This window comes from Urocitellus parryii, chromosome Y (assembly GCF_045843805.1).
Source record: "Urocitellus parryii isolate mUroPar1 chromosome Y, mUroPar1.hap1, whole genome shotgun sequence".
In the NCBI taxonomy this organism is placed as follows: domain Eukaryota; kingdom Metazoa; phylum Chordata; class Mammalia; order Rodentia; family Sciuridae; genus Urocitellus; species Urocitellus parryii.
In genome coordinates this window covers 2,850,049-2,873,187 of record NC_135548.1, presented here as the reverse complement: position 1 = coordinate 2,873,187, position 23,139 = coordinate 2,850,049, and the positions used below count along the sequence as shown (strand labels likewise).

Genomic DNA, 23,139 nt, shown 5'->3' with positions numbered 1-23,139 from the left:
CATCTTAGGCCGAGAGCAATGGGGTTGGCCATCTATGGACCGAGACCTCTGAAATCATGAGCTCCAGATAAACTTTCCTGCTCCAAGTTGTTCTTGTGGGGAGTTTTAGTCACAGCAATGAAAAAGCCAGCTAAGACAGAAATTGGTACCGAGAAGTGGGGCTGTCGCTCTGACTCACATGAACATGTGGTTTACAAGTCTTTAAATGTGGTTGGCGGGAGAAATTTTGAAAGGTGTAGAGATGCCAACGGGAAAAGCCTTAGGATGCTGTAGGCGGAGGTTAAGGAGGGAATGTGGTGGACCTCAGAAGACCAGAATGTCCACAGTAAAGCAGAGTGTGCTCAAAAGATCCGAGGGAAACGAGGACTCCATCGTGAACTGGACTAGAGGCCACGGTGTTATATTCTGGCAGAGAACATGGCTACATTCTGCCCATGTCCCGAGACACTGAGAGGCTGAATTTCAAGGTGATGGAGTAATCACCTGGCAGAGGACATTTCAAGGTAGCTTTGCATTCAGTCAGCAGCAGGGATATTACTGGAAGCTATCAGCCAGGTTCACTGTGGTAAGAAAGCAGAGTTAAGATTTAAAAAAAAAAAAAAAACTTGCATACTAACTTTAAAAGAGTCCGTGTAAACCAGGGGACAAGGAAGTTGTACTTGAAGGGATTATGTCTCCTAAAGAGATGCCAAGTACTGTGCACATAGAAAATGGGAAGGATGGTTGAGGATATCACAAAGACTCGCAAGACCATACCCACTACAGGTTCGAGGATGTAGCAGGGGAATCCCTTTGAGATTTGGGAGCACCTGGCTTGCCCAGGTGGGCCCAGGAAGTTGTTGCATCATGCTGAAACAACTTAGCGCTGACCATGTGAGCACGAAGAGGCCGCTGCCCAAGACTCCAGGGGGCCAGCTAGCAGATGACCTTGGTATCATCCGTGTCTGGTTCTGAAAACACAGAATGGTCAGGTGAAGGGTCATGGAGGCTTCCACCAAGATTTTAAAGGAAGGCCTGGGGGGCCAGCCTAAGAATAGCAGGGCCACGGCCCCTGGGAGCTGACCTGGAGAGAGTGATGTGTGAAGGGGAAGCAAAAGCCAGAATGAAGAGCTCAGGAACCAAGCGCTGCCAGCAACATGGACAGTCTGCCAAGAGCAGCTGTTGGCTGCAGAGAAAGCCAGGCTCCAGGAGAGCCCGCGGGCACTGCAGCCGGCAAGGCCAAGCGGGCAGGGCCGCCCAAGCCCTTTGGAGAACACATCTCAGGGCCATGGGTCCAAAATGCTGCACGTGGAGTTACAGAAGGAGTTGGGATCCGTCTGCTCCTCTGGCTTTCAGTCCTGCTCCGTCCCTTCTCTCTCCATGCCCCTGATCCTCCTATTTGGGATGGAAATGTTTAGTCTTTATTTATCATGGCATGTAGGATGAATGTCACTTGCTTTCGACTTTTATAAAAGTTCACAGGCAAGAGTTTGCCTTGAGTCTCAGAGAAGACGTTGGGCTTGGACTGGACTTTGGGACAATTGAACTCTTAAGACCATGAGACTCTGAAGTGGACTGACTGCATTTTGCCCTGTGAGATCAACATGAGGTTCTGGCAGCCAGGGTGGAAAGTTAGGGTTTGGATATGGGGTGTCCCCCCGTAGCCCCCGTCAATTCAGGAATATTAATACAGAGGGAAAATGATAAGATTAAAAGAACTGTAACCTAAGTAGTCCATTCGGGCTTGAGCAAACACGCTGGGTGGTGACTGCAGGCAGGTGGGCATGGCTGGAGAAGGTCCCTAGGGCCATGCCCAGGAAGGGTGCATGTGCCCTGCAGCCCCTTCTCTGCTTCCCCAAGACGTCTATGGACCGAGACCTCCAGAACTGTGAGCCCCCAATGAACTTCCTCCTCCAAGTTGTTCTTGTCCAGTGCTTTGGTCACAGTGACAGGAGCGCCTATATGACAGGAAGCAGGCGGCGGCAGTCTGTGCCTTGGTGGTGTTGGTTTGGTATTTATGACCACCTCTGAACCTCCAGATAAACCAGATGCAGCACATGCCAAATGCTTAGCACTGGTTCACACTGCGTTCTCTTTAATCCTTACAAGTTCCACGAGGCCATTCATTGAGCCCCCCCAAGAAGAGATGCGAGGCTCCTGCATCATCTTAATCAGTTTCCACAAGCATTGCCCTTCCCAACAGCCTTGCATTCTCTTCATATTTATCGTCACACTTTTCTTTATATGCCACAAACTGTCTTAATAAATCATTAGCATCTTAAGAGAACCCCATGACCAAAAGATGGCCATCTGTTTTCCCTTCCCTCACACACTCCCACAGCCCTAGGATGAGATTCACAGTCATTGATCGCCGGCGGAAGCAGTGACTAGGCCTCATGTGGTAAGAGACAGAATGGGACCTCCCGGGGGAACAGAGACATCGTACATGACACTAATTCTAATCTACATTATTCAGTGGGTCCTTAATCCAATGGCAGGGTCTTCCTGAGACAGGTGGGAGAGCTGGCAGGGGTGGTGGGGGAATGAGAAGACAGGGGCGGAAGATGGAGGGATTCAGCCCCAAGCCAAGGGATGCTGAGTGCCCACAGATGGAGAGAGACATGGAAGAGACTGGCCCTTCTGAGCCTCCAGGACCCAGGCCTGCTGACCCCCTGGAATTGAGGGCATCAGTGTCTGCCGTTACAAGCCACCCTGTCTGTGGCTACCGTCATGATCCTAGAGAACAGGATAATAGAATCACTAGATATTTCTAAACAATCCTTCTACATGGTAGTTCCAGTGGCTGGGGAGCCCGAGGCAGAAGGATCCCAAGTTCAAAGGCAGCCTCAGCAACTCTGCGAGGCACTAAGCAACTCAGTGAGACCCTGTCTGTAAATACAAAAAAGGGCTGGGGTTGTGGCTCAAGTGGGTAAATGCCCCGGGTTAATCCCAGTAGGCCCCCCACCAAATCCTTCTGTATTAGAGATGCTACCTGAAATGTTTGTGAAATGTAGTGCTATTTGAGACTGTTTTTTTTTCCCTCAAATAGAATAAAGGAACACACACACACACACACACACACACACACGGACAGCAATTAACAGAAGATTTTGATACTCTGCTTCAGCCACTATAGCCGTATGTGGAATAGACAGAAGTATTCTATATACTTTTGAACCTTTTGACTATTTCCATATTAACCCCAGGGGAGTATGTCAGAAACCAGAAAACATCCCCCTTGAAGCCATGCAATTAACTTTAATCGTGGGAAACCTGCAACACCGAAGGCAATCGGGTGCCCTCCCCGGCCCCTGCTCTGCAAAACAGTCTCCTCCTTGCAAAGACTGATGTTTCTGGTTTCATTTCTTTAGTAAAAGTCTGGGCCCGATTTTCACAATTCCTTCTCGGGGACCATGCTGCTCCAGTGTCACCTAGATGGCACCAGAAAGAAGGTGGGCATCCTTGAGTCAGCATCCTCCAGCTTGGCGGGGCCGAGTCGGGCTGGGCTGGGCAGGTCTCTCAGGAACCCACCACTCATCCCACATGCCCGAGGCTTCTCTGACCTGACCCTCACTTCTCCAGTGTGCTCTCAGCACGTGAGTGGCCGCACATCAGGCCAGGGCAGGATCCTGGCAAGCCTGAGGCCGACCTGTGGAGGCACTTGGGACCTGTGGAGGCCCTCACCACGTGGTGGGGCCTTGTCCTGTAGCATCCCAGAGACTCCGCGTGCTGGATGTCAGAAACGGTCCCCAGGGGTGACAATCAAAATGTACCTCTAGACATGGCCTCGTTCCCCCTGGGGAGCATGATCCCCATTTGCAAGAATCAGAGTCCTGGAAATTCCTTCTAGGTGGGCCCAAACACTGCTATACTCTTATCTGGGATGAATAGAAAGTAGAGCCAAACTCCCACTTCAACAACTGTGAATCTTCTAATCCACAGAGCCCCAGGAGGTGGGGGAAGTATAGATAGGCAGCATGCAAGTTTAATCGGGCTCACTCAGAAGGCCTTTGGGGAAGGTAAAATAAATGAATAATTATGGCATCGGGCCACCTGTGAAAGGAGCCTTCAAAGTCTTAGTTCAGTTGTGTGCAATTTCTAGAAACAGCCACAGAAGTTGCCATTGCTTTTTCATGGTCTTTGATTCTTCAACAGCAATGATGACCAACACGAACAGTAACAGAGGCTTACGGACAGAGAGGACGGTTCGCACACAAAGGCTGCCACAGCACCGCTCACAAACCATTAGAAGCACCCCTGAGCTCACCGTGTGTTTAACAGTTGCATTCCCAGACTGCCGCAAAGGCTGGAGATTATTCCAGATCCGCTTGCTGCATGTCTAAGTGCATGCAGAGTCGTAAATCAGCACGAACCCCCCCCCCCAAAAAAAAAAACCATTTGACCCATCTCCTTCCCTTCAACACTTGAGTGCTGCCACCCGCCACCTTGAACAAAGCCTCAGTAGATACCTGGGGCTTCCGGGAGAACCTGGAGAACCAGGAATCCCCCAGTGCAGAGGGTTAAAGCCCCCCATCCTACCAAATTTAAAATTGGGGCTTGAAATGATGCCTTTGAGGCGGCTCCAGCAGGGGCCATGGGGACACATGTCCCAGGTCACTGCACCTCCCTAAGGAAGCTGTTGGAGCTAGGCTCTGTTACAAGCTGTTTCAGTTCTCTTCTGAGGGCACCCCAGGATCCTCACAGTTGCAAACACAAGGGGGGAAAAAAATCCCTGCCACCCCAAGCAACATCCTAATGCCCACCGGGTTTGTGCTTCAAGGAATTTCACATTCTACAAGATCCAAGTCCCCTGGGGGCTGCAGGTTTGCCGAAGAGCTTATTTTTGCACATTATTTCAGTTTAACTCTTGAACAACTGTCTCGTTTGTTCCCTTGCCGACACATCGATCCTCCTTCAATTCATGTTATGGGCAAAACTGGGTAACCGACAGCCACGGACGAGAAGCACCGTGGGTTTCTTTGATGGCCATCATCAGTATCACCCGTTTGGCCAGCCGCCCCAGCTTCTTTAAGATAATCGATGCGACGATGACATACAGCATCTCAGAAAGAAGGAGCGTTCAATGCCATCCTGCCAGGCATGGAGTCCTCCCTGCCAGAGGCGTCTGCGCGTCCTGCCACAGGCGACCCAATCTGAGCTCGGGCACAGGGAGACGCTCGTTTGATGGTGCCATCAGCTCTGCCTCTCCCTGTGCCCTCTGCCTGCTCGACTTGGCCCAGGCGTGCTGGGTTTCCATCGATCCATTAAAGAGAAGCACGAGGGACGGGTGCTGGGTCACCGACTCGTACCAAGCACCAACATCTTATACTTGATACAAACGAACAGCGAGGACGACGACACAGCTGAGAAGCTACACGGTGGGAGGGGCCCGGCTTCCTGCCCACACCTGGGTACTACCAGGCCCAGTGCCTGCTTGGAGTGTAGACCCATGGACAGGTCCCCACCCCTCACTGACGGAACTGGGTCTGCAGGGTGTCACAGGATGCCTTAGGACCTGGCCAGTCCCATCAACAGGAAGCAGAGTTCCTTAACCACAGGACATTGGGGGTTTGCACTGGAGGATACTGAGGAGCACCCCCAGCCCCACCCACCAGAGGCCAAGAGCACCCTGCTACCTAGTTTGGATCTGGACCAGGTGCTGAAGGCTGGGTCCTGAGGGTGGCAATAGCGGGAGGTGGAAGAAGTTGGATCACAGGGGGCATGTGCTTAAAGCAGAATTGGGGTCCCGGCCCCTCCTCTTAATCACGCAGCTTCCCAGTCACTATGAGATGGGCAGCTGGTTCCAAAACAGGCTCCCTGTCATAAGATGCTGCCTATGGATTTGGACCAAGTGGCCATGAAATGAAAACATGAGTCAAAGTCAACCTTCTCTCTTAGTAAGTTGATTACCTCAGGTATTATGTTACAGTCAAAGAAGTCTGACTAATACACACTTCACCCATCATGCCACCCCAAACAGCTCCAGACACTGTCCCAAGTTTCCCTGGCACGTGAAAGGGATTCAAAAAGTACCCCTTCTGAGAACCACTCTCCTAAAGTGATTGGATACCACCCCCAACACCCACAAAAATAAGGCCCCAGGTAAACACAGCTCTTGTACTTGCTTGCTCAGTGTGGAGCTCTCCCCCATGAGGAGAGCCATGGGCCACGTTGTAAGTTAACTAAAATTTGAAATTCATCTCCTCAATCATACTAGCCACATTTCAAAGGCTCCCGAGTCCCCTGCAGCTGCTAGAATGGATGGCATGGATACACAGCAGTTCGGGGCTCACAGTGAGCTCTTGGAGGTGTGGCACTGCAACACCAGGAAACTGCTTCGTCTTCCATCATGGCTGCAAACTTCTGTAGGACCTCAGGAAAAGACGGCTGGGGGCAGATCTAAGTCAACACCATGATCACTTAGGGAAAAGGAGCAGGGCTTTTGTTTGCATGTGTGTTTTCCAAAGAACCGTTTTCTTCAAATTAACTCTTCAGTAGTGGACAAGTATATAATTTAAAGAGCCATCTTTTAAAAAGAAAAAGGGATTTACCCCCAATTTATATGCAGTTAATGAAAAAGTATGAGCCTGGGAAATACTGAGATCCGTCTAAAATAACCACCCACGCAGAGCAGTGGGACCCATGTAGACAACCTGCTTGATCTCATCATGTGACTCCAACTCTCGGGGTGGATGAGATTCCGGCTGCTCTCCTGGAGGACCCAGGTCCACCCGGAAGCCTGTGCCCAGTTGTGGCTGCATTCATTCGCAAAGCGCTGAACCAAAACATGCAGACGTGAGCCATGGCTCGATTCCCCCAGGACACAGGCCATGGTCACATGCAGCTCCTCATTCCCACCCCCCTCATGACCTTCCAAAAGCCAAGAGTCTTCTGAACCAACTCAGGACCTGCTGAACACCAAGCGCTCCAAGGTCATGTTTACAGGTATACAAGGTGGAAGGGGAAAAGACCGGATCATTGAAAAGTGTCGTTATCTCAAGATCCTTGTCTTTAAAAAAAACAATGCTATAAAAAAATAGAGATGAAAGCATACTTATTTTTATAGCCTGCTGCTTCAGTCAGGTCCTTTGGTTGGAGCAGGGGAAAAGCTGACAAGAACAATCAGAGGAGGCAATGTTTCTTTGGGGCTCATGGTGTCCGAGGTCCAGTCCATGGTGGCCGACTCCATGGCTCTGGCCCAAGGGGAGGCAAAACAAGATGGCGGCAGGGCCTGGAGGAGGAGAGCAGCTCAGGACAGGGCACCAGGGGGCAGAGAGAGCTCTGCTCACCAGGGACAGGACAGAGACCCCCAAGGCACAGCCCAGGGACCCCCTCCTCCAGCCACACCCCACCTGCCTACAGTCACCTCCCAGTTAGTCCACATCAGGGGATTAATGCACTAACTAGGTTACAACCGTCATCACCTAACCATTTCACCTCTGAAGTTTTCTTGTAATGCCCTCCACATGAGCTTTTGAGGGACACCTCCTACCTAAACCATAATACCAACACTTCATTGGATCATGCCGACGGCAGTTTATTTTATTTATAACACCAATGAAGAACAGCGTAAAAATTGATGGAACTGTACTCGATATTGGGATTCTCTATGCCAGGTTCATATAATACACTGTGATCATATACATTCACTGTGGTTAAACCCATCTTTTTGAAAGTATTCTGTCCCCTTTTAAAGGGGACATAGGTTCACACTGACAAACTTTCTCAGATTGGCTTCTCCACAAAATACAAAATTCAGTCATCTTCTAAAAAGGGACAGCTTAAGGGCTTCCCAGTAGCATGATGATATTCCTGTGACCAGAATCTAGACTTCACCTTGCCCTGCCCAACTACAACAGTGCACAGGTAACCTGCTCTGAACCACCAGTTTCGGTGATGGAAGGTGGCCAAGAGTATGTTATTAGTTATGAAAAAACTCATGTTCAGCTGGTCCTGGTGGCATCAGGGTGCCACCACCGGCCTCACCCAAACACACCCAAACTCGGACTTGAATGTTCACAGCGGCATTATTCACAACAGCCACAAGCTAGAAACAACCCGAACATCCACCAATGGATGAAGGTCTCTCCATCAGGTAAAACGTGGTCTCTCCACACAACGGGACAGTATTTACCTGGGAAAGGGAGCCAAGTGCTGACACGTGCTGACACCATTATCCCGAAAATGGTCCGGCACAGGTAACACGAAGTGCGTGGTTTTTATCAGTATGATAGGAAGTGTCCAGGATAAGCAAACGGATGAGCAGCAGAAAAGAGACTGGTGGTTGTGTGGGAGACGGAGGCAGTCCCTGGGGGGTGACTGCCCATCAGTATGGGGTCTCCTTCTGGGGTATTGAAGATGTTCTGAAATTAGATGGTGGGGACGGCTGCACTCCTCTGTGCACACACCAAAACCCTGAATGACACCCGAGTGAGATTTGGGGGAAAACAAGGCTCAGTGGGTGCATCTGGGGAAGGTGAATTTCATCCAATGAAGCCGTGGCTCTGACTATAATGGCTACCCCACATGGCCCTGGGCACCAAGGGCAAATGCTCCTTGCTGCTCTGTGGCACAGAGTACAACGAGGTCGCCCCGGTGAGGAGAAGCGGGGTGGCGGGGGAGGGCGCCAGGTGCCCTGCAGGCTCCCAGGAGGCTCAGAAGGCCACATCGGCACGGCTTCCTTCTTGCTGGCAAACTCCGGGCACGGTGGGTACTGATGGATCACACACTCACCCGTTTTCTGACAATCTCCCCCAGCCAAGGCCCGAGACACAATCAACCACATGAACTGGAGATTCTGTGGTCCCCTTGGGCATCCTGGGCAGACGGCGGGGCAGAAAATCCACACGGGTTCTCTTTAGGGGCTTCAAGTGCATCCATTTACCGCCATCTCCCAATCCCCCATGGCCCACCACACCCCCCACCTTCTGCATGCAACCTGTTCCTTCCCGGGAACCCACGGTGCCCACGTGGTCAGCTGCAGGCTGAGTTTACCAAGATGCCCGCAGGGTGGATGCCCCCCTTTCCGGGGCCTCCCCAGCCCTGGCTGCCACCAGGTTGGGAGACTGGAGGAAAACGAGGCCCAGCCTGCAGAGACCAGACAGAACCGAGAACTCGCTCCCGTCACCGGGCTTTGAAAGCCAGCATCGGAGACACGGACGACCCCGCGCCGATCCCGCAGGTTCCTCCGATGCTCACGTGGGAGGAGGGCACCCCTTTCCTCCCAGGGAGGCTGGGTGGATTCTGCTGCAGAACCAAACCAGAGCAAGCACAGGGCGAGAAATCCACCCTCGGCACGCTGATGGATCCTGTGGCCAATTAGGTCACGGCAGCCCTCGCCAGCCGGGGCCCAGAATCTCTTTATTCATAGTGCAACAGCCCGCCGCAGCTGCAGGGCCGAGAGCTTTCCAGAGCTAGAAATCCATCTGTGCCCTGCTCAGCCCAACTGCATGCAAGATTAATATTCCGCCTCCTTCACTGACAGAGACAGCCACAGAGCGCGGGAGGACACCGCTCCGTGTCAACAGACACCCAGCACAGGAGCCAGCCCGGTGACCTGCAGCTCAAGTTGGGTGCTTGGAAGAAATAAGGATTTTACAAACCAAACACCATGTGGTCCCATCAAAACGGGAAAGAGAAGGAACACACACAGACGCGCACCCCTTAAAATGGATGTAAAAATTCTGAAAGGTTCGTCAATACCAGGCCCTTCAACCCTGTCAAATGCAGAGCTTCTAAGGGGTTAGCCTTTAAGGGGGAAAACTCAAAGCAGCCCGTCACACTATTAATTTTAAAAGAAACTGTACATTCAAATGGGAATCCTACTTAAAGGCTCATCAGCGATGTGAATGAATGCCTCACAGGTGAAGATTTCTTCTCCGGCTCACCCGAGAAACCAGCAGCCATAGACAACAGCTCCTGCAACTGGCTTCTAATGATCCCAGACAGCTCCATGCTTGGGCCATACACATTTTCCAACCCCAACCAAGAACCAAATCCAATCTGTGCAGGGTCAGCCCTAGCCTAAGATCCAGTCCCCGCACCCAGAAGGCAGGTATCAGCTGCCAAACAAATGAACAGATGACCCGAGATTAATTCTGCTGTCCTACTTTGAACCAAAATAGCAAGGAAATCCACTCTGATTATCCCTTGTAAATAAAGTTATAAACCAATCTGAGCCGAAAGATCCCCATGGCCGGTAAACAGCAGCTCCTTTGGCACCGAGTGTTGCGAGAACACATGGGGAACCACGTCGGAGCCAAATATAGAGCGGTGATTTCTGCAGACGATGTTTAAGTGACAGACACCACATTCCAGGATCATCAAGAACCCTTTCATAGAAAGAAAAGACTTCATCAGGCTGATTGCAGAGCGTCTCCAAAGTTTATACACACAGAGGGGAAGTTTATGCTTCTGCAGGAAAGTAAAGTTAGAAGGGATGGAAAAAACAAAGTCCTTTCCAGAATGGAGAGAGGGCAGGTGGGAGTGGGACTCTTATGTCCTCATTCTAGAGGTCCTGGCTAACGGCTCAGGCGGGGAGAGGACCAGATCCATGGTGGAAAGCAGGCTGGCACATACGGCACTTCCACCATAGCTTTTACTTACTTCTTGTACTCTTCTTGGAAACTTAGGATCTCTCTCAGGACAGCACTTTCTATGACAGAGAAAGTACATGAAAAAGTGTAAGAGAAAAGCTCTGGAATTTTCTGTGTGGCGGGATGATTCGACTACCCACCGCCCGGAATCACTTTCTACATCTGAAGAGTAGTCACAGCGCGGATCGACTTTGAAATAACCCGACTGAACAAAATGGGCAGTCAACCTAAACAGACCTTCTCCAAAGACGACATAGAACAGCCAACAAGCCCGTGAGAAAACGTTCAATATCATCTGCTCATCAGGGGAGATGCACATCAAAACCACAGAGTGATCTCACCTCACCCGAGTACGTCCGTGATCAAGAAGATTAAAGGTGACAAGCTTGCAGGGAGTGGAGAAAGGGGAACCTCTGCACACCATTGCTGGAAATGGACAGTAGGAAGCCCTCGCGGTAACCAGGACGCAGAGGCAGGAGGATTGCGAATTCCCAGACAGCCTCAGCAACTGTGAGGTGCTGAGCAACTCCGTGAGACCCTACAAAATAGGACTGGGATGTGACTCAGTGGTCGAGTGCCCCCGAGTTCAATCCCTGGTACTATTCCCCCCCAAAAAAGTAACACTACCCATCTCCAAAATCTAGAAGGATTTAAGTTTTCACCATGAAGAAATGATGTTTGAGAAAATGCATACATCTAAGCCCGACTTAAACATTATTGTATACTTATATATATTACATAGCACCCCATCAATATGCTTACACAGGAACAAAAATCATGTGCACTACCAGTTAAAAATAAATTTTAAAATCCTTGGTAAACAACTTAAGAACCCACTGATGAACAGACAGATGAATAAAATGTACTCTGTATACATCACATACTTTTTAGTCTCAAGATGAAAATCACGAACACAGTGGTGTAAGCCTGTAACTCCAGCAAACTTGAGAGGTTGAGGCAGGAGGCCGGCCTCAGCAACTTAGTGAAACCCTGTCTCAAATTAAATAAATGGGGCTGGAGTTGCGGCCCGGTGGTGGAGCACCCGAGTTTAATCCCCAGTACCAAAAAAGGTAAAAAGAAAATCCTATCAAATGCTACCATACAGACAGACCTTGAAGGAGTTATGCTAAGAGAGAGAGCTAACTGGTCAGAGAAGGGCACATGAATGGACTGCACTGTAGGAGCGCCCCAGAGTAGTCAAAGGCACAGAGACAGAAGGTAGGAAGATGGGGGCGGGGTTTGGGCAGTGAGGAACAGGCAGTTAATGTTCAATGCAGACAGTTCCAGGGGGCGGGGGGTGTCGCTCGAAGCAATGAACTGTACACTAGGTAAGAAGGTGACTGTTATGCGAGGTGTGTTTCATAAGATCATCTTCCCTTGCATACCGATTCAAATAAAGACTACAATCTTTCAGAGTCTCAGAACTATGTTCTCATTTAAAAAAAAAAAAAGAAAAATCAATGCTGCATACGGATGTGTTAAGGTGGGAAATCAGGAGGATTCCGTAATTATTCAAAGTCATTACATTCAGAATTAATACCCAGTATGAAGAAAGATCAAATTATGCAGATTATTTCTTTAACAGACTATGAATACTGTGGAGTTAAACTAAGTTGATGTCCTATTAACAAAAACATCTCAGGCTCAATGGTGCACACCTGCAAGCCCAGCTACTCGGAAGGCCAAGGCAGGAGGATCTCGAGTTCAAAGCCAGCCTCAGCAACTTAGCAAGACCATAAGCAACACAGGGAGACCCCATCTCTGAATAGAATAGGGCTGGGGATGTGACCAAGTGGTTAAGCGCCCCTGGGTTCAATCTGATGGGTGAACGGATGGACAGATGGATAGATCATAAGTTCTGGGAACACAGATAAGTGGTAAGAGTGCTCGCCTAGCATGCACAAGGCCCAGGGTTCAATTCTGGTCTACACAAAACAAAAATCTCACCAAGTCTCAATTTGCAGTCTTTTTAATTTGACTAATTAAAGAGCACAACCCTACAAACTCTGAATAAACTTCAGTCAGTAGCCCGTAGGACAGGGCACATGAGGTCAGGAGAGAGGGCAAGATGTGCAGCGGCCAGTGCCCTCAAGATACCTCCGACTGACCAGAGAAGTGACTAAGGTTGGTACAGAGGGTATGCAGCTTCAAAGACAGGTTTTTTGTTTTGTTTTCCTTGTTTGGTACTAGGAATTGAACTCGGGCATGCTTCACCACTGAGCCACCATGTTTTTTCATTAAAAAAACAAAAACCCCCACAATGGAGATATACAAAAGCCAGGTCTAGTTGGCGTTACACAAAGAGAAAGGTCCAAATAAATCCCTCCCCCACCCCCACCATCCCACCCCTTCCCACACAGGCACAGAGCCAAGGCCATGGGAAGAAAGGGCTGACCAGAGATGGAATATTCTGGAACGTTTGGAAGTTTCTGTCATTTAAACTACCCTGCCTGTGGCTCTTCGTTACCACAGCCTGAGCAGACTAATACAATATCCTTATTTCCCAGATTTACAGTTTTACTGAACCCAAGAGTCCCTTTAGCAGGGCGGAAACTGTCCGATTTCTCACCATGATGCTTTGCTACACTACCAGGCAAGAAGACAGGAGGCCACGCTGGGCCTATGCTACGCCCCCACCAACCAACTCCAATGCCACTGTGGCCTGGGCGAGTCTGTGGTGGGGACTCTGGGGTGAGTACAGAGAGTTGGAGAGCATCCCTGGTCTCCACCCTCTCCACACCAGTGTCAAACACCCCCGTGTCACACCCCGGCTGTGACGTCAAAAATGTCTCCAGACATTTCCGGACATTCCCTAAGGGAGAGAAATGGCCCACGGTTGAGAGCCACTGTCCTGCACTTGAAGAGAGCTATGCCCGTTATCTCAGCAGCTCAGGAGACGGAGGCAGGAGGATTATAAGTTCAAGGCCAGCCTCAGCCACTTAGCGAAGCCCTAAGCAACTTCGTGAGACCCCGTCTCAAAAAATAAATGGGGCTGGGGCTCAATGGTAGAGTGCTCGCCTAGCATTGGCGAGGCACTGGGTTCAATCCCCAGCATCACATAAAAAACAAAACATTAAGAAAAAAAACTAAAAAATAAAAATAAAAAATACATAAAGAAGGCTTGCGCTGTAGCTCTGTGGTAAAGTGCCTCTGGGTTCAATTCCCAGTACACCCCCTTACCAAAAAAGGGCTAGTGGGAACTGCTCATGTTTACAGAGAAAAATGAAAGGAAACACAAAGAACAACAAGATTCTTGGTTTTGGGCTAAGAGCCAGAACTAGTGGAAAAGGTCAGGCACGGAAGAGTCGGTCATTTTCGGGCCCTTCAAGGCCAGTTGACAATCAGAATCTCTTCTGAGTCCTTTTCAAGGATGCCATCCTGACCACAGATTTATGTCCGCTTGATGCCAATTCAAGCACGAAGCAGCTCCCTGGGAAGTGGGTGCAGCTCCCTGGGAAGTGGGTGCAGCTCCCTGGGAAGTGGGTGCAGCTCCCTGGGAAGTGGGTACACGCTGCATTCCCAAGTTTGGAAGGGAGGCGGCGGCTTGTGTGGAGAAGGAGGGTCTCCAGGTCAGGCAGCCCACCTGCAACCCAGGAAGACTAGTGTTTTTTGAAGGAAAAGAATACCCAGTCAATCGGACAATCGGAACCCCAGGTTGGGAGGAGGAAAAAACAAAGGAAGGGTTTTGTCCAACAGCACTTTATCAGCTGGGGACCACAAAGGGCCCTTCATTGTTCCACTGGCTTATCTGTGAATTCACACCTCCGAATCAACAAGCTGGGGCCCAGAGGGTGCCTGGGAAACCTTATAGGTTTCCATAAAATGGATCAGCAACAACCCCCATCCACCTACACGGTACAGAGGTCCTGCACTTCCCAAGCAACCCCTTCACCAATCTGGTATGCAACACCCCCATGCCCAGGCTGGGTGACCACGGGGTGCACAGAGACTGCTGTCCTCCCCACAACTTGCAGCTCCAGTTCATTTTAGAGGGAGCCTCCGTGGGAAACACTTCTCCAGAGTCAAGGCCCCTCGCAAAGACAAGGGGGTCATCTGTGCCCTTCTTAGATTTTATGAAAAAGGAACTGGTTTGACCACCCATTTCTGTTACTAATCCCAGGGTTCCAGTTTGCATGTGGAATGTCCCACAGAGGCTCAGGCATGGAAGCCTGGGTCCCCAACTCGGCCACGATTAGGGCTGGAGCCTTTGGGAAGTGCTTAGATCCTAAGTGGATTAATCCACTGATGAATTCACAATTTGATGGCGTCACATCACTGGGACGTGGTGGAACTTAGGAGGTGGGTCCTAGTTAAAAGAAGTGGATTCTGGGCATGTACCCATGGGGACTCTATCTTGTCCCTCTCTCCTACTCACTGACATGAGCTGAGCAGCCTTCTCTGTCACTTCCTTCCGCCATGATGTTCTGCCTCACCTCAGGTCTAAAGCAGTGGAGCCAGCTGACCACGGAGTAAACTTGTCAAATGGCGAGCCAAAATAAATCTTCTTGCATCTCCACTGGTTACTCTCGAGTATTTATCACAGCCACACACATACACCAGGCCACACCAACACAGCTGCAAAGCAATGCATCTTCTATCTGGGGCTCTTAAGAGACTCCAGTGAGCTCCTCCCATCGCATCCAGACGGGTCACAGGGAACAGGGAGTGGGAAGAGAGCCAAGGGGGAAACGGAGCACGCACGCACCCCACCCCAACTGGACGCCCACACTTCAGTGGGCTGGACCCACTTGGAAGTGGGGCTCCAGCACACCCTTGCACAGTTGGACACTTTGCCAACTTCCCAGACGTTCCAGAGGGCACAGCTGAACTAAGCATATGGGAACGAACAGCTGCTGGGCTCCAAGTTGCTCTGGTTTCCGAGGGTCCACTCCAAGTCCACCGGCAATCTCCATCCTCCGTCCTACCATTGATAGCATTGGTGACGCCGATATACGTGGACCTGAAGCTTCCAGTGCTTCCCAAGGAGCTAAACCCCAAACAGAAAAGCCGGGTCCTCTAGTGGCACTTCCTGGACACAGCAGGAGTGGACAGCTGGCCCCTGGTGAGGGCAGCCAGCTGGCTGTCACAGCAAAGAAAGTGACAGCTACCTGATAGATCCCTGGGCCCGAGTCCTACCGTATGGCGTGGACCTCAAGGCTTCTAGCGTCCCAGGGCGCAGCGTCTCTAAGCTGCCTCCTTAACGTGACTGCCTTCTCTCCATCCAAGGGGAAAGCAGGCCCAAGGGATGACCTGGAACAGCCCGGAGCAGGAAACGCCCTTCAGCAAGCCAAGGCATCAGTGCACGGTGGCTCATCCACACCCCAGAATCCCTCTCTGCATTAGGGAAGAATGAGCTCTGGAGGGACAGGAAAAGTAGGGATGATCTCCAGGGCATCCGGCTGCACAGTCAGTCAACAAAAGCTGCATACTGCAGGATTCTATTCAGATAACACATGAAATGAAGAAATGACCGAGATGGAGAGGCAGAGCCCAAGGTGGACAAATCCTGCCCCTGGACTATGGTAGCAGCAGCACTCTGCACACACCTGGGATCACAATTCACCCAGCCACACAGGCAGAGCTCTTGTCACTAGACAGGGCATGCATTCACAGCAAAAGCACCTTGCCAGTGCCCATGTCCTACTTGGGTCAACTCGGCACAGTTCTGTTGAGAGACACGGTCACTGCGGGGAGGCGGTGGCGGGACACTGGAACTTGCTGAGCTCTGCAACTACTTGCGAGTCTGTCATGGTTTCAGAACAGAAGCCTTCAAGCCAGGTGGGTGGCACACCCCTGCAATGCCAGCTAGTCACCAGGCTGAGGCAAGAGGACCCCAAGTTTAAGGCCAGCTTGGGCAGCATAGCCAGACCCAGTCTCAAAATGCAATTTTAAAAAGGTAAAACGTAAGGGAGACGAAGGCAGGAAGATTGCAAGTTCAAGGTCAGCTGCAGCAACTTAGTGAGCCCTAAGCAAGTTAGTAAGCCCCCATCTCAAAAAAATAAAAAGGGCCAGGGATATAGTTCACCGTCACTGGGTTCAATCCCTAGGATCCTCTCATCCCCCTCAAAAAAAAGATAGAGCTCAGTGGTAGAAGGCTTGCCTAGCATGCACAAGGCCAGGTTCAATCCCCTGCACCACCGAGGGGAGAAATGATAGAAGCCTCTAAAAATAACAGTGTCTGATGGATGAACGAGTAAACAAAATGTGATCTATGCATATCACGGCTCAGCCTTTGGCTGCTCAAAGGGACAAAGTACTGACATACGACACCCACATGCTAAGTGGAAGACAGCAGACAGAAGGCCACTGGGCACAGGCTCCCATTATTTAAAGTACCCAGGAGAGGCCACGCACGTGGAGAGAAGGCGGATTAGTGGCAGCTACAGGGCGGGAATGGGGAGCGACTGCTAATGGCTACGAGGTTCTTCTGGGAATGGCGAAATGCTCCCAAGTTGAGGAAGGCGACAGCCGCAGAACCCAATGTCTAAAAACACTGAACAGGGGCTGGGGCTGCAGCTCAGTGGCCAGTCTGTCACATACAGGACCCTGGGCTCTGGTCCCAGTACTGGATGTAAAAAACCAACAGCACTCAACACTCAAAGGGGTGAATCGTCTGCTGTGTGAATCCCATCTCCATAAAGCTGCTACCAAATTAGAACCATGTCTAGCACAGAGCTTTGCAAGTGTCCCTGCACTCACGATGGGCAGCACCTCAGTGAACCTCCCGGCACACCGCATATAAAAGGTGGTCTGCAAAAGGTGGTCTCGATGGTCCCCACGGTGAACCTACAGCAGGTAAGAGCAGATCAGAAGGTCTCATTCTACAGGAGTCGGGGTCTGTCCACACTGAAGACCAACAGACCCAAGATGGAAGGAACAGGCCTCCCGGGGGTCCACGCACGGTCCACGCCAGCTCAGGACGGGCCAAGCAAGGCTTCCATGGAAAACTATGTCCTGCCCACAGAGTGTCACAGCTGCCTGTCATTTCCAAATACATCGAGAGGGACATGTAAGAGGAGCTTCCACCACATAAAAGCCAAAAGCCTTCGATTTGTTTATCGAAACCAAACTCCAGAGCAAAGACAAATACCTCACCCGTCAATGGGGGGGAAGATCAGAAGCTATGCGTCACTCCAAGGCACACACATTTTGATGACTGTCTCCGTTTTTCTTTTCTAAACTTCATGGAAACCTGAATTCCAGAAGCTAGATGTTTTAAATAGAGTCAGTAGGGCTGGGGATGCGTGCAGGCCAGCAGTAAGGCGCTTGCCCGAGTTCCATCCCCAGCACTGCAAGAAGAAAAAAGGAGTTTGAAGCGCTGACAGAGAGCTTCACGTTTTTCCCCCCAGCAAAATCACCTATTGCAAAGAATCTCAAATTCCCATTTCCAGCACATAAAAGAAAACATACATGACCGCGTGGCTTTAAGCGTAGAAAATACAGAGAGCTTGGCAGGTTGTTCGTTCCATAATAAAATCTTTCACAATTCCACTTACTCAGAAGTAAATGCAGGCCAATCCCTTCTTCTTTCCAGGGCTTATGTGGACACCTCTCTTCTATCTTGTATTACCTGTGAATGAACAAGACTCCAAGTCAGTCCAAAGCGTAAGCCAACACATCCTGAGACAGTCTCACCCGCTCCTTCACCAAGCAGACGTCTGAGTGAGCACGTACAGTGTCCCCCCAGTCAAGGGTAGACCCCACATAAGATGGGGGTCCCGTGAGATTTCATCCCCTGGGATGATGTGACCATCTTAGTTTGTACATTCTGTGACGCCCCAGTAAGACAGCTAGGGACGCATTCACCCCGATGTCGTTGACCCAGCTGCAGTACTGTGGCACTAGGAGGCTGTATTAATAACTGTTAGGTGGTGGGCCTCCCTCACTGGTGGATTTGAGGCTCAAGCCTCTGTTGAAAGCATGCTGCGAGGCTGTTCACACCAACTGCTCAAAAAAAGCGTCACGATGCTCAGCACATCGCCAGGGAATCTCAGGACCCAAAACCCCACTCGACTCCAACAACTAGACAACGTCGTCTTCCCTGCGAATCTAAAGCTCGCTGAGCGAACACACAGGTGTTTCAGAAGGCAAGTCAAATCTTTCACCGACAGGAGCTCCACGTTGAGCCCTGGGGAAGAGGGGAAGGCTGTGGAACTTGGCAAGAAAGGAACAGGGACAATTCGCTATGAATAAACGCACAGGGCCATCTCAGATGAGAAACAATGAACCATGAGTCTGGGACAAGGAACAGACCCTGAGCAGGAGGAGGGGGACTTTGCCTCTGAGAAGGGATCATTGAACAGGGGGCAAGGCTGCAGGTGCCATGCACAAGTCCTTGCTAAGAAGGATCGTGGCATGAGGACTGGGGACAACAGTGGGGAGCCCTTTCTGTAGGACTTTCTCCGGCATCTTCCCAGCTCTGGACACCAGGAACCGCGGCACAGGGGCCCCTCATGGAGACACCCGACTGCCCTTCCCGCTCTCCAGGTGTTTGCTCTGAGCGACTCCAGGGCTGTGGGCCCCTGGCAGGGGGCGCCCACGATGCTGTGTGCAAATCCCGACAGCCCACTCGCCTGGGCACTTCACTGCCCACGAAGCCACCTTGAGCATGCCTCCCTGTGCATTCGGAAAGGGAAGGGAAAAGGGGAAAAAGGGACTCTCTGCAGGCGCCCCTCTTCCTTTTGTGGTGCTGGGGAGGCGAGCCCACCCCCATCTTCCTCCTAATTAATGATAAGAGACTCTCTGGACTCGAGTTTCCTCGGCTGTGAAATAAGGGCATTAAAATATTTATGAGGTTTCCGCCACATCAGAAAAATCTGCGGGACCATTTTCCTATCGACGTCCTCTGGCAATTCTAGGGGGAAACACTCGCAGAGAACTTATCTAAGGACTCGGGGAAGAAGTGCAGAGACGGGGAGGGCGTGCGTCCGTCCGTCTCACAGCCGACCGAGCGCTGGAACATACCCAAAGGGCGCAACGTTGTACCAGACTCGCCACAATGATGAACACTGCGACTCCAGAGAAATCCAAGTTGTACCAACACGAAAACAATGTGAAAAATCCGAAACATGTTTTCAGAAGCCACTAAGGCATGAAAGGGAAGCTGCCATTTCCTCCCGAATCCTTTTCTCATTTTAGTGGGCCCTGCACTCACTGGGCCTGAAGCCAGACGCCAAGATGGGCTGGCATGAGCAGCTGGGGTGCTGGGGTGCCAGAGGGTTCTTGCTATGGGTTCAAGTTCTGGGTCATGAAGCAGCTGCTGCTTCCTGTTTTACCAACAAAAGACAGCATTTTTTTTTTTAATATATTGAGATGGTTCATTCAATAACAGGTTTTTAAATCCTTTAAATCAGTACTTCAAGAAGCAGTGAGGTTGCCCCTGAAGCACTGGGCAATGTCTGCACACCTGTTTAGCTGTCAGGACCAGAGAGGAATGCTAGCCAACACCCTTGCACACACACACACAGGGTGGGCCCCCTTAACACAGAATTGACTGTCAATGCCGCCCCATTTGAGAATCCCCACTTTACATTAAACTAATTTTTACAGAGGGTAATACCCTCACCATTTTTATTCTTTTCAAAGTAACCCATCTTCCGCTTTTAAAACTAAAAGCCAAGCGAGTCAAAAGACTCCTTTTTCAAAATTGCGAGCCTTTTTGCACCGTTGATCTACAATTCCATTTCCAAGAGCAATCACTTTAATGCCTTGGAACTATTTTTGTTAATGTTCGTGTTCCTTGGTATCGACTTCCACGTTTCTAAATCATCTGCTTATAATACTTCTTCACTAAACCCCATTTCAATGCAACTTTCCGATTTTCTCATAAATGCAGATTTGTTTCCTTAAATGCCAACCATCAATGCTGTGCCTACCCTTTCACATTTTCCCCATCACTTTTTATAACTTGTTTTCTGTTAAATCTATACTCTGCACATGATTTCGATGATGGAGTGGGTAATGCTGAGCAAGCAATATAGCAGCGTTAAGATTCATTTCTTATTCAACTTTCGCATTTTCCTGGAATCCCTAATTGCCTTGGTTTTTATTTTCTTCTTTTTTCTTTGTTCCCTTTGACAAAATTCTTCCAAGATCTGGCAACATTCTTTCCATTCAATTTTCCACACGATTAAAATGCTCAGATATTATGCTGGGTGGGGTTGTGGCTTAGTGGTGGAGGACCTGCCTGGCCCACCTGAGGCACTGGGTTCAATCCTCACCACATAAAAATAAAGGCAGTGTATCCATGTCCAACTTGAAAAAGTTAAAAACCAGAACATTTCGATCGTCCGTCCGTTCCATGTGCTACCACCTTCACAACACACGTACCAGAACGTCCTCTTCCATTTTCTTGGGTCCAGTCTGTGCTAGTCAGTGTCAGGCCTGCTGCAACCTGAATCCACCAAGGCCTCGAGAGTTCCTTCTCTTTGTCGTCTATCTGGACACTCAGAGTCCCACCATGTCCCCTTCCTTGGTGACCGTCTCACCTTGGTGGGACAGGTTGACATCTCACTTCTCTAGAAGTGGACAAAGTGAAATGTGGCTGACGTAATGAATGTGTACAAACATCTTTAGTCCATCCTCCATACATTTGGAGGGGAGAAACTTCAAAATTCTGGGTGCAAATTATTTTCAAAGAATTCTATAGTATGTCTGTTTTCTAACTTCCACTATTGCTGTTAAAATCTGATGTCACTCATCTTTTACATATATAACTTTAAAATCCTAGGAAAGTGCTTCAATACCGCCTTTATCCCTACTGTTTTAATACAGTCTCCCAGGTAAATAGGATTACAGGCGTGCACCACCAACCCAACCGACAGGGTTCATTTTTGCTCTAGTTACTTGCTATGAAAACTTCTCTCCCCTTCAGATTGAAGAATTTGTCTTGCTCTTCCCTGAGTCCCTATGAGGCTAATGTCCGACTGTCCACAGCTGCTCTGTGCAGTTCAACTTATTGCCCCATGTTCCCCGTCTACTGAGGAACCCACTAGCCACACGCAGCTACTGAACACCACTCACATAGCCAGTACTGGGGATGAGCACCGGTTTGATCGTATGTAAATTTAACTAAGTTGAAACGCTCTCCTGTGGCCGGCGGCTACCCTATGGCAATGGTACCAGTGTACAGACTGTCAGGAAGGGAAAAAACACTCATCAGGGGAAGCAAGGCCTTTAGGCCCCAATTCTAAGACCACATTCAATTTAAACCGAGAAGGAAAAGTTGAATATACTTGGAAGCCCAAGTTCCACGATTTAGTTCCCAATAGCCTCCTTCCGGTAGAGGCTCAAGAACCTGAATGGGCGCTCCTCAAGGAGAAACGTCCTTGTGAGTAAAGATGCGGCTCATGATCCCCAAGTATAAAAAGGGAAAAGGAGACCCCTTGGGTACCTCCCAGAACAGTCACACACGTGCCAATCGAAGGAAAGATGGAGGAAAAAGAACAAGGAACACACGGGTGACTTCTTTGTAGGGCAGGCAGAGGACTGCACGTTTCTTCCTAAATGTTCCGATTAAAAAATACAGGAACTAAAAAGGCATTCGTTGAGGTTGGAGACAATACCTTTATTTTTATGGGGTGCTGAGGATCGAACCCAGAGCCTCGCACACGCTAGGCAAGTGCTCTACCACTGAGCCACAGCCGCAGCCCCCACCAGGGTGTTTTCTAAGCATGCATCTTTTCCTTCATTTGATACATGTCACACATAAACTGTTGCTCAGGCTGTCTAATGATCTACATGGAAAAGAACAGATCAAGCCACAGCTGAGCACGCCTGTCATCTCAGCAACTTGGGAGGCTGAGGCAAGAGATCGGAAGTTCAAAGGCAGCCTCAGCAACTCAGTGAGACCCTGTCTCAAAAAAAAAAAAAAAAAAGAGGCTGGGGATATGGCTCAGTGGTTCAGCACCCCTGGGTTTAATCCCCAACACACACACACACACACACACACAAGAAACCCCAACAAAAGTTCTGAATACCCCCTGGGGTTGTGGCTCACTGGTAGAGCACTTGCCTGGCACACGTGAGGCCCTGGGTTCAATCCTTAGTACCACAAAAAATAAATGAGTAAAATACAACTATAAAAAAGTTATTAAAAAAAAAACTAACATGGAGCAGGATCAGAACCTTAAGTTACTGTTGAGTCAACAAACAAGAAGATACATTTCCACAGGTCTTTTCCCTTCTCTCAAGATATGTCATTTAATACCCATCAGTTCCTGGAAAATGTGCATCTATTACTTGTAGGTTTTACAAGTTCAGCGTAAAAGTATAAACAATTCAAAGAAGGAGAAATAGAGACGCTAAACACACTTGATTTCCTCTGTTGTGTCTGATGAGGCTTAGTAACAAATCATGCTTGTCAAAGTGGCAAAATCGATACTTGTACACAGCAAACAAGCCTACAGGAAATTATAATAAGCTATCAGTGGCACAATATTTCTTTCTAGGCATTTATTTAAATTACAGTGACAGATTAAATTTTATTTAGAGGCATGAAACTAATCTGGAGCCAAAGAAAAAGAATCAGGTTTAAAGATGATACATTGAAGTATTAGCATAATAT

General features: G+C 49.6%; 1 protein-coding gene across 4 annotated transcripts in view; it reads right to left on the bottom strand.

The window, feature by feature from the left end:
- The window catches only part of LOC144251038 (F-box-like/WD repeat-containing protein TBL1X), a 169,951-nt gene that overhangs the window by 86,024 nt on the left and 60,788 nt on the right, over positions 1-23,139 (bottom strand). For 2 of the 4 annotated variants that reach the window (XM_077794163.1, XM_077794164.1), the window contains exon 2: positions 18,071-18,144. The gene's annotated coding sequence lies outside the window, so the exon portion shown is untranslated. Of the gene's footprint in view, positions 1-10,584; positions 10,603-10,920; positions 10,965-18,070; positions 18,145-23,139 lie in introns of those variants that run through there. The other 2 variants (XM_077794165.1, XM_077794166.1) reach the window with 2 other exon arrangements.